This window comes from Globicephala melas, chromosome 5, assembly GCF_963455315.2.
Source record: "Globicephala melas chromosome 5, mGloMel1.2, whole genome shotgun sequence".
In the NCBI taxonomy this organism is placed as follows: Eukaryota; Metazoa; Chordata; class Mammalia; order Artiodactyla; family Delphinidae; genus Globicephala; species Globicephala melas.
Window position 1 is genome coordinate 63,410,167 of NC_083318.1, and position 12,044 is coordinate 63,422,210.

The 12,044-nt window shown below is 42.4% G+C and overlaps 1 protein-coding gene across 2 annotated transcripts in view; it reads left to right on the forward strand.

Annotated features, from left to right (window-relative positions):
* Window positions 1-1,407: 1,407 nt before the first annotated feature.
* KLHL5 (kelch like family member 5) overlaps window positions 1,408-12,044 on the forward strand; it is a 74,206-nt gene continuing 63,569 nt past the window's right edge. The window contains exon 1 of one of the 2 annotated variants that reach the window (XM_030881046.2): window positions 1,408-1,717. The gene's annotated coding sequence lies outside the window, so the exon portion shown is untranslated. The remainder of the gene's footprint in view (window positions 1,718-12,044) is intronic. The other variant, XM_030881047.3, reaches the window with a different exon arrangement.

A 12,044-nucleotide genomic window follows, 5' to 3' on the forward strand; every position in this document is an offset into this window, starting at 1 on the left:
CATGGTAGGTGAGGTTGCAAAGAGGGAGTGGGGAGTCTCTTCCAGGTGGCTCTGATAAAAAATGTATCCTGAGCTTTGTGGTTGGAGCCCTCAGTGGTAGATTTTGTGAAGTATCTCTTCCTGATTTTAACAGTTTAAAATCAGGTCATCCACTTTGAACTAGCATATCAATGCTTCATTGTTTTACATTATGTTGCTTTTTCTAACCACTTCCCCAAGAAGGAGTGTACAAAATAGATCCCTAAATAGATCTCCCAGGCACCCCAGGCTGTTGCCACAATTTGGCTATGCTGTTTTGCTGATGACTTGACCCATCAGTCTTCTGGACCATTTGCTTCCATTGGGTTTTCATTATGCACACGTACTGAAGACCTCCTTAGTAAGTCATTTTGGGACGACTGACGACATGCAGCCCTCACCGATAGGATAGATAGAGATGGCTCAGAGTACACTGACTGCAAATAATGAACATATGCATTACATTGAGATCAAAAAGCAGGTGGACATTTCCTTTACACATCAGTCTGAGACAAACTAAGGAAACCCCTTCCCTCCCTTATCCACCGTGAGCTCTGTGGGGGAGGGACCTTAACTGTTTTGCTTAAGACTGATTGGGTTAACACATATAAAGCGCTTTAGATTTGTGTTTGCCATATAGGCGCTGAATAAACTAGTCACTGACATTCTCAGCATCTATCATATATATACATTAACATACTAGAGAAATAAAGAATATAGCTCGCTAGAGAAATAAATAAGGAACCAACTTTTGCGGAATTCTTATTAACCCACCATTGGAAACCAATGATTATGGCCACAGAGTTGAGGATAATAATTGCTATGTCACAATACCCACAAACCCACTACCTGGAGCACAATAATTATCCGAGTGTTGCAAGGGGAAGGGTTGCAGGGGCTGGAGAAGAGAGGCAACTCTTGGTGAGTTCCCCCAAAGCTCTAGGACAATACAGTCCTGTTCTCCAAGGAATCAAAAAAACACAGGCCAGCTCTCTGATCGGCTTCCAGCCCTGCAGACGGACGTCTTCCTAAACTTCCACCCCCAGGAATTCCCCCTCATCCCAGTTTCAAGGGGCGGGGAACAACCGGAATCTTTGTCAGGTCCTCCGCGCCCCGCCCCTCCCCCCAGAGCCCCACCCAGCCTGACGTTCTCCTCCCCCACAAGCTCCCCTCCCCGCAGCCTGCGGCCTTGCCTCCCCTCTACTCCCCGCCCCTCCCCCTTCTCCTCTTCCTCCCCGGGCCCAGGCCGTCGGCGGGCACCACTCCCGGGGCAAGGGAAACCGCCAACCGGGTGGCGGCGGCGTCTCCCGGGGCAGGCGGGCTGGCGAGGAGGGGCGGAGCCTGGCTGGAGGGGGCGGAGCCAGGCTGGAGGGGGCGGGGCGGGCAGCCGCTCGCGCCGCACCCGGACTGACTGGCGAGCCGACCCCCGACCACCACCCGCCGGCTCGCTCGCCCCCCCTTCGGGGCTGCCAGACTAATTTCTCTCCCCACTGGCCTGGTGCGGCCTGACGGAGGTGGAGTGGCTGGCTCCGGGCCGGCCGGCGCCGGGGGTGAGGCTGCCGGGAAGGGGCTGGGGGCGCCCGAGGGGCCGAGCATCCCTCTCCTCGGCCCGCCGGCCCCCGTTCCCCGCTTTCCCTCCTTCTCCCGCCTGGCCGCCCCGCCCCGCCGTGACCACCGGGCGCCTCCAGAGCCCGACGCGGTAAGTGCGACTTTCTCCTCGGCGTCGGGGATGGGGCCGCAGAGGGCCGGCCGCGCGCCGAGGCCCGCTCCCCTCTCCGCGCGAGCTTCCCGCCCGGCCGCGGCTGCCCGACTCCGGACGGGCCCTCGGGGAGGCGGCCCCGGGGCGTCTCGGTCCGGAGGGGTGGGCTAGGCGGGGACTTCCCCGAGCCGCGCCCGGGGCTCGAACCCCGGCCGGGTCTCCCGCCGCGCAGCCGAGAGTCCTGAGCGGCGTCTGGGCTGCCCTCGAGTTGTACAAAGTTCTGGACGCGGCGTTTGTGGCAGGCCTGCTGCGGCGTGGGCTGCTGTCCAGAATCAGTGCTTCCTCCCCGTCCTCTTCTACCAGTAAAACAAAGTGGAAACCACATCGAATTTTTTTTTAATTGTTACCCGCAGGCGATCATAATCTAAGTTTTTAAGTATATAATTGCCTCAGACCCGGAGTGAGGAGAATCAGAAAGAGACTTTATTTCAATAAAAACCGGCGTGTCTGGTTGAAACTTTTTCATTTAGGCGTTTCAGTGCATACGCAGGGATCAAAAGCTGACGAAGAAAGTTTATTGAATCAAAGAGTAAAGCACTTCTGCCGTCTTTATTATTCCGTTTTTTAAAAAAATTTTTTGAGTAATAGATTCCTAAAATTCAAACGGTACAAAAGAGATACACAAAGTCTCTCGCCCCACCCACCAATATTACCAGTTTCTTGTGCATCTTTCCAGGGATCACGTATAATGCCAATGTCCTTCTTTAAAACAAATAATAAAGTGAAACTGTTGTGTGTTAAGTGCCTAGCAGTTACTGGTACCCAATAAATGGTAGTTGTCCTTACGTTTCCAAAAGAGTTAAATAAGTCTTTTTGGTATTAGACCGCTGAAAAACCAGTAGTAACTTTTCTTCTGGTTTAAGCGTTGCAAGTTTGATTATATTGTGAATGTGTATGTTCTATTGGCTTGTCATAACTCTGTGGATACTTTTACACAAAGGTGACACTGATATTTTGGGGTAATGGGACAGGTAGGGAGATATCAATATGAAATTGTAAGAAAATAGGACTTAGTATATACAATAGATTCAAAAATGATTTGAAGCAACTTAGTGTCCATATAGTATTGTAGGGTAAAACAAAACTAAATGAGAAAAATTGAGGCAGAGCAGGGAAAATATGACTACAAAGTCAAGGGTAAGATAATACCAAGTGCATAAGATCCTGTACTAGAGGTGACAGTTTTGGCTCTGGGCTTCCCTGGCAGCCAGGCGGAAAAAAGAGAGAGTGGAATAAAATAAGTTTCAGTGTGTTTCTAATTCCAAGATAAAAACAAACCAGTTCTCCTGCATAAGCACGACATTTTCTAGTAATGAGGCCTGAGAGGAACATTTTCTCATGGGCCCTAATAAAAAGGAAGATTGTTGTGATACAGTTGACAACAGCTTTAAAATATCCCTACAGAAACTGATGAATTTTGGTTAACAGTGTTCTTCAGTATAGGACAATGGTAAGACTCTAAAGGTGAGTTCTCTGAAGGCTTAACTTTATCCATTCATAATGTTTAGAATTACCTAGAACAGTATTTCCCGAACTGTGTTCTTAGGCCTCAGAAATTAGTAGTTTATTTCTTAAAATAAGATTCTGAGCTCAAATAAGTTTGAGATAACTGGGTTAGACAAATTTCAATAGTTTTTTTTCTCAATTTCTTGGCTAATGTTCAAGTTTACTGTCTTAAAGGGGGATGTATTGTGTGACCTTTTCCAAAATTATTTGACTATGGAACACAAATTGAGAACCACTGAACCTGTAGAAATGGGTGGATTGCCTATCCTTCAGGTGATTCTTTTTTTTAAAATTTATTTATTTTTGGCTGCGTTGGGTCTTCGTTGCTGCGCCCGGCGTTCTCCAGTTGCGGCGAGCGGGGGCTACTCGTTGTGGTGCGCGGGCTTCTCATTGTGGTGGCTTCTCGTTGCGGAACACTGGCTTTAGGTGCGTGAGCTTCAGTTGTTATGGCACATGGACTCAGTAGTTGTGGCTCGTGAGCTCTAGAGTGCAGGCTCAGTAGTTGTGGCGCACGGGCTTAGTTGCTCCACCGCATGTGGGATCTTCCCGGACCAGGGCTCGAAGCCCTGTCACCTGCGTTGGCAGGCAGATTCTTAACCACTACGCCCCCAGGGAAGCCCCCTTCAGGTGATTCTTTGTGAATATTTCTTACAGCTGAGGTTTGATAAGAATTAGAGCGCAAAGGGTTTGAGGTTAGCCAGTTTATTAAGAGCCAAACTGAAGATAATCTAAAAGTCAGAATTTTTTTTTTTTGGCTGTGCTGCATATGGGATCTTAGTTCCCTGACCAGGGATCAAACCCTCGACCCCTGTGTTGGACGTGCAGAGTCTTGACCACTGGACCTCCAGGGAAGTCCCTAAAAGTCAGAATTTTAAAATACTATATATCAAAGGAAAAGGCTGCTTTTTCCTGGAGTTCTTTTTATAGTTCCTCGTTGTTCTGCAAATTGCCAAATGATCTCGAGAACTTTTTCCTGTTCTGTGCTTCAGGGTACTCAGGGTCTTGAATTAAACTAGGTTTAGGCAAGTAGAACTCCTTAAAGGTTGACTTTTATTATTCTTGGATGTAAATATGTCATTAACATTTACTTTTTATCCTAAACACTGTTGGTACTATTACTATCAAATCCTAGAATTCTGTAGCTGTAAGAGATCTTGGAAAGCATGGTACGTAATGGAAAGGGGTTTGGAGCCAGAAAATCTGGGATTGTGCCACTAATGTGCAGGGTTGTTTCCAGTAAGTTTATGAACCTCTCTGAATCTGTTTCCTTATTTGTAAGATTAGAATGATGACAGCACACAATTCATTCAATAGATGTTGAGAGTCTAGTAGATACTGGGCAGTAGAAAAACAGCTTTAAGGGCACAAATGAAATAATGTATCAGGAATCCTTTACTGTCCAATTTTTTTCTGTTCTTGAGTGTAGATGGCAAGAGTTTGAACAGCAAGGAATATCATCCTATTCCAATATATTTGGTCTCTGAGTTTCAGATAGCAAGTAGTGAGGGGTTGAGAGAATGAGGGATTAGTCCAAAAATGTATTTGACTCCATCCAGTTGTGTTGGGATTTTGAGAGTTTGGATAATGAGTGATACTTCTATAAGAAAGTATTCTATAAATGATGCAGTGCTGTACAAAATGTTACCATTCTGAAGACAATGAGAGGGGTTTGCAGAGTATATCAGGATAAATAATGATGTGGTAACAAAAGCCCTCACATCTTAGTGGTTTAAAACAACAAAGGTTTGTTGCTCAGTCAGGCTCAGTTAGGGTCAGCAGGAGAGCTCTGTTGCAATAATCATTTAGAGCTCCAGGTTGTCAGAGGCTCCATTTCAACCCCTGCTTCCACATTTGTTAGGGAGGGGAGAAGATGTGATAAATTGCACATTGGCTCTTAAGGCTCTGCATGAAAGTGACACAGTAACTTCTACTGCCATTTCATTGGCCAAACAAGTCATATGACTGCAACCCAACTTCAAGGAGGTGGAGAACTGCAATTCTATCTCGTGCCCAGAAGGAGGAGAACGGGAATAGTCTTAAGAACAACCTAAGCAGACTTTATAGTACCACAAGTTAATACAAAATCTGAATAAATCAGATCCAGATTGTGTTTTTCAGTATTCTATTTAGAGAATAGAAAACAGCATTCCTTTGTGTATATATATATATAATCGTAGAATTATGCTAATGAGAATTTAAAGAACGTATTTTATTAATTGGAACTGAAATGCTTTTGAAAACTCCCAATTAGACAAACTGGCCAAGTGGATTTCATTATTTTTTAATTATATGTCCATTCAATAAACATTTGTTAAATGTGGTGTGTATGAGGCAGGATGTTAGATACCATGAGGATAAAAAGATGAATGGAAAGTTTATACCCCAACAGAAAATAACTGTAATTGAGTTCTCTCTCTTTCCCTTTCTCTTTAAAACAACATTAAAAAAAAAATTAACAGAATCTTTCAATATGATAAAACCTGATTATGTATATATACATTGTTACACTTTGCCTCTAACCATCTTTTTTGGTCTTAGGGATTATTTGGTGACAAGTTATAGAAAATTAGTTAAACTAATTTAAGCAAAAAGGATGTTTTGTTAGAAAAGGGATATAGCTTTATGTCAAAGAATCCAAGGGCAAGAAGTGCAGCTGAGTCTCAGAGGCAACTGGCATCAATAACAGAAAGTTAGCAGCTGGGCTGCTTGCCCCTCTCCAGGTCTATATGATTTCTTGCCAGTGTCTCTCTCTGCACGTATACTTAATTCCTCTTTTTCTCTGTTGACTGGTTTTCTCTATTCTGCTGTTAAATGGGTGTGTTTAACCTAAGAGTTCACACACTTAAAGGAAACTAACTAGAGCCTTTAGCAATTCCAAAAGAACTACTTTTTTTCTAAGTGCCACATCTTGATTAGTTCTTAAGTTAACCACTATCAGAATTTGAAAATAATAGAGTTGGCCCTAAAATATCAATATAACAAGTTAGGGTAATTGACAACTTTGTAATAAAGGAGGCAGTTCTAATAGCTTAGGATGAAAGAAACCTGTGATGCTGGTGAAAGTTCTACATAATTAACATCAGCTTGCAGATATCCTGGGACAGGCTGATTAGAATAATCAGGATAAGAGGGTAGAACTAGAGCTGACTTGTGGCAACAATATCCCCTCCCCGAACACTGGCAAATGCCATCTCCATTGTAATCCTTTTAGCCATCCCTTCTCCCTCTCCCAAGGTACAGACTACTGAATTGTCTAATTCTTATAAGTCACCTACTTTTGATGCTAATGCAGGGCTCCCTGGTTTCTTCCCATGGTTAATAATGCAGAAGGGAGCACTTAATAGACTGCTTTACGCTGTTCTTTTCTATCCTCCAAATTGGTCTAGACACTCTACTTGGCATTTTACCCTTTAACATGATCGCCATATTTCCCCACCAACTTAACCTATTTTTATTCTTGATAAATTTCCATTCTTTTTCTGTAAACTGTGTACTTAGCTTCTCTAGAAGAGTTCCCTTGGCATTCTTTACCTATGCAATATCTCCTTTAGTTTTGGAAAAACGTCCGTAGCTTCACCTTAGCAGATGGCTGAAGGGATGGACTGTGGAGAGGTAGTATATGTTACCTGGAAGAGGGGATCCCCAGGAACAAATAACAACAGAGGAAGGTGAGTAAAAGCTGTGTAAGAGATCAGGTGGGATTTGACAGGGATACATGTTAGGCTAAAAAAAGAAAGAGGAAGGGGTTGGGTTCAGATTGTAGAACATCTGGAACGTCATTCTAAGACATTCTTATAGTCTTGTTGCTGTGCAAATGAATGGATCTTCTTGGGTTCAGACTTGTAAAACTGCCACAGGCTTGTTTACTCAGAAGGCTATCAGACAGGAACCACAGCTTGCCAGCAAGGCAGCATCACATATTACTCATCAGTGGTTGTAATCCTCACAGCAGGCCACGTAAGCCATTCTTGTAGCCACCTGGGAGACATCTCTCCCTGTGAAAGCTTAGGTGCAAGGAGACAAAGCTCACAACAGGAAGATGCGGGAGCTGAGTTGGCTTAAAATCCTCGTGTCCCACAGGCGACAGTTCTCTCTTACAGGATTCCATAAACTTAGCTTCCAGGGTCCCCACAGGGAATGTGCCAATTACAAGAGCCACCACACTTAGGAAAGTCAAAGCTATGGCTTCTTAAGAGGTATTTATAGTTCATTTATCATTCCTCTGAATCCAGATGCAAATTTACTAATGGGGGATCATTTTTATCATAAGCAATGTTGCCAGGTAACATAGTCGGCATACATACTTCCATCAGATTGCCAGGGGAATAGAGCCAAGAGAGTTAGTTGAAAGTTAGTAGTAGAAGGGAAAAATTTTTTTTTTTTTTTTTTTTTTTTGGCGGTACGCGGCCTCTCACTGTTGTGGCCTCTCCCGTTGCGGAGCACAGGCTCCGGACGCGCAGGCTCAGTGGCCATGGCTCACAGGCCTAGCTGCTCTGCGGCATGTGGGATCTTCCCGGACCGGGGCACGAACCTGTGTCCCCTGCATTGGCAGGCGGACTCTCAACCACTGCGCCACCAGGGAAGCCCGGGAAAAAGATTTTACCCACACTTGTCATTATCCACAGTGTCTTCCATAGTCCTTTTCATTTGCGAAGTACTCAATAATATTCATTTTGCTTATGTTAATGTAGTGTGTTTTAACTCTTCGTGACAGAAAGTGTGAAATAGAGAGCTTGAGAGAAAGGGAAGACTGGAAAGGTAGGCAAGGACTACTAGGTTGTCAAAAACACTGAATTCCATACTAAAGACCTTGGCTTTTATTTATCTTGTAGGTGATCAGGGAAAAAAAAAGTTTTAAGTAAGAGTGATGTCAAGAATTACACTTTGGAAGGTTAACTTTGGCTATAGTGTGAAGAGCAAATTAGAAGAGATTTAAATTTGAGGCTGTTTGGTTCATTTCTAGTAAATATTTGCCTTTCTTTGGGGAGATATTTCTCTTATAAGCAGAAAGAGGGAATATTCAATTCTGTGCTCTGCAGTTTAGAATTGCTGGACAGCTTCAACATGGTCCACTGGATGGAACCAGTTCATCTTTTAAAATTTATTTGCCATCCCCCCCAACCCCCAACTTGAAGACTGAGAGTTTGGGAGGACTGCTGTGGACTGCCTGAGAACATTAGATTAACACTAAGAAATAATCCTCGCCTCCACTGGTCTCCACTGATCGCCATTTTACTCACTAGCATGCCTTAGTTTGCTTTTTGCCAGAGTTAAATTATAGAACAGTCTTTTGGTGGCTTTTTCACTTCTTTTCTTTCTTTCTTTTCCCCTTTTTTTTGGTTTGGTTTGGGTTTTTTAGGCCTGGTTGTAGGGCAAGCCAGGGAGTTTCTTTAATAGCTAACTGGTTTAACATTTGTAGTGATTAACCATTTCTAATTATGAGCAGTTGAGAAACCTAGTGCTTCATGTTTTTCTCCTCTCTATTGCTTACATTGCCCTTTTTACCCTTTCCTTACCCAGCTTACACTGTTCTATCTAATATAAAATACAGTTCATAAAATCTGATTGATCCTACAGCAGAGTCAAGTTGATCTGTGATGGGCTCATTATGTTCCAAGAACTCAGGCAATTTTGCTTGATTATATTTGTGTCTAGAGAGTACTGATTGATTACTTTTTTCCATCACCATAAAGCTACAAAGAAGACAAACACTTACTGGATTTGGTTCAGGTCAGTAAAAGACAAAATTATGGTTATACAGATTATTACTTTTTATGGTACATAAGACAGCTATGTGCACATGCCAAACATAAAGTATCCAGCAGGAATTTAGCAGTGGTTTGCCATCAGATTTATGGTATGATTTTCATCCTTGTGCCGCAGCAAATACATACTTAAATTCACAAAATCTAAGGAGGTGGTGCTAAGGAAGTCTTTCGTTTTGACCTGTCATCAAGTCAAAGGGCTGTTTTCTTTTTGTTTGTTTGTTTTTTGTTTTTTTTGCGGTACGCGGGCCTCTCACTGTTGCGGCCTCTCCCGTTGCGGAGCACAGGCTCCGGACGCGCAGGCTCAGCGGCCATGGCTCACGGGCCTAGCCGCTCCGTGGCATGTGGGATCCCCCCAGACCGAGGCACAAACCTGTGTCCCCTGCATCAGCAGGCGGACTCTCAACCACTGTGCCACCAGGGAAGCCCCAAAGGGCTGTTTTTTAAAGTCAATATTTTGTTATAATCATGCTATGGTCTTCAAAGTATCAATTGTGATAACTTTTATAGATGAGTTGGGGATTAAAAGGCCATATAATATTAGTTTAGCTGATTTTTAAAATGTAACTTGTTCTACTACAAGCTGTTAGTCCCAATGGACAATTGAGGGATGAAAAGGTACTTTTGATGTTAATGTGGGTCAGCACTTCACACTATAAGAAATAGTGACAGAAGTTGGGAGGGAGCCAAGTGGGGCAAAATCTGTGAGGCATTTGTACTTGGTGAATAAATGCCATATTGGCACTTAATTGCAATAATGATGAACTTAGTATTTTGTTATATTAGGAGTGATATGGTAAGTACTCTTTTTTTCTTGCTTATTGTCTTTTTGCTTTTAGTTTGGTCAGTCTTACTGATAAAGCATTTAAGTCTGCTCTATGGCTCTCTTCTAGATAGCTAACCTTGATAACCTAGACTTAGCTACACTCTGAGTCTGCTTCCCAATTTGGACAATGAGGGTAAATACCTACTCTGCCTTCTAACAAGGTAGCTGTGGGTTGCAAATGAGAATACTTTAAAAGCAAGAAGCAGTGTGATGTACTTGACAGTGTATGGTCTTTAGAGCCAGTCTTGGATTCAAATTGAACCCTGCTACTCACCAGACAGATACATGTAGCCTCACTTCACTTCAAGGTCCTCACGTGTAAGGGGAAAGCGGAATGACCCCTGTTTGCCCAAGTGCCTGTGACAACTGAATGCCCAATTCAATGTAAAGTATTCCGTGTTACCCTGCACATTTGCACACTGAGGAAGTGGTAGCTGGTTTTACAAATTCACGTTCTTACTCAGTTCTTCCACATGCTACTTACTTAGTCCATTTATCTTAAGAGAAAACTGAAGATCGAGGAGGTAAAGTGATTTGTCCAAATTATACAGCTAGCTGGTGAGTAGCTCAATTATTGACTCAAGTTCTTTCTGCTCTACCACTTAGGCTACCACTAATAAGTGACCATGTGGGAAAATGACAGCAACTGTCTGTGAACTGACTCATGGTTTTAACCTAACACACTCTTTTCCCTCTGTAAAATGTACTTACTGATCCCAGGGGCCAAGTGATCACTCATGGCTGAGTAGGCTACTCCGTGGCAGACCTGCATGACTCTGTGCCTACCTGTTGAGTTGGGTACTTACCAAAAGTTGGTTATTTTTATTCACAAACCTATTTTTAACAGTTATGCTTGTTATGGTAACTATAAAACGTTGGTAAACATGTAAATTCATGAGAGTGTAAGAAAAAGAGAATTCATTCTTTGAAAATTAAGTTGACTGCTTTGGGACGTCATCTCAGTATAAATGAATTATTAACAAATTTGCTATCAAATTTGATGAAGGCTGGATAACTGTAAAAGACTAGGGGGAACATCATCAAAGCCTAAACCAGAGGCTGTTAAAAGTGTTCAAGTCCATGGTCCAGCTAACTGGTCATTAGACTATTAGTGGTTCTCAAGGAAATAAGGAGCCCACACCAGAATGTAAATTAACTACATCATTAAGCACACTGTTTGGTTCAGCTGAGAGTTTTTTTTTGTGGTAAAACTTTCTCCTTGAAGGAAGCAGTGCATTAATTTACATTCTGGGGCAAGTTTTTTATCTCGTGGTGGATAGACCATTGGACTAATGGATTCTGTATTCATATTCTTTCAGAAGTGCTTTTAAGTTCTCTCTCCATTTATAGAAGCAATAAGTGGAAATCGTAGATGATGGGTCATTGTGAGCATGGCTTATGCAAGAAAGAGGACCCAAACTCAGTAGGAGGCCCACGTCAAATATGTGGCATTAACCCTATATGAAAAGATTTATGAATGAATGTGCATTTATGTTTAAATTGAAATAAAACCTTTAAGAATATGTAAATATAATTTTTATGCTTACTAACTTTTTCATTTAGTGGACCAGCTATGGGTTTCATCCAACAAGGGGGCTTTTATTATACTTAGAATTCCAGCTTAACTGGAAATATATCTTTGACCTCTGCAGCTATCTTAGCATCCTGTGCTTGCCCCTGTATATTTTTACCATGCTGTATTGCAGTTTTAAAATTGAATGTCAGTTCATGTATTGTAAGTGCTTCAAAAGCCGTAGTCCTTTCTGTAATCTTCATAGAGTTTCCAGTCTAGGGAAGAAGGCAGACATTAAGTAAATAATTTCAGTGAGATTATTGAATTATCTGAGCAAGTAGTTTGGAATGCTATGTGACCATATAGCAAGGAGACATAATTTAAAGGTTAAAATTTAGCCCACTCATTTTTTTTCACCTTGATCTCATATAAGTATATATCACAATACTTTTAGGGTACACAAAGAAATAAAATCCTTGTATTAGATGGCTATTACCATGAAATTAGTCTTCAGTTTTCAGTGTATAGGAGAGTTCTCAACTGCTGTTTTCAATCTACCGTATAACTTACAAAGCTAAACTAAATCTCTTAGCTTGTTACAGCTGAATTTAAATTCAATACTTATTTTTAATTTTCATTTACTGTTTAATCAGAAAT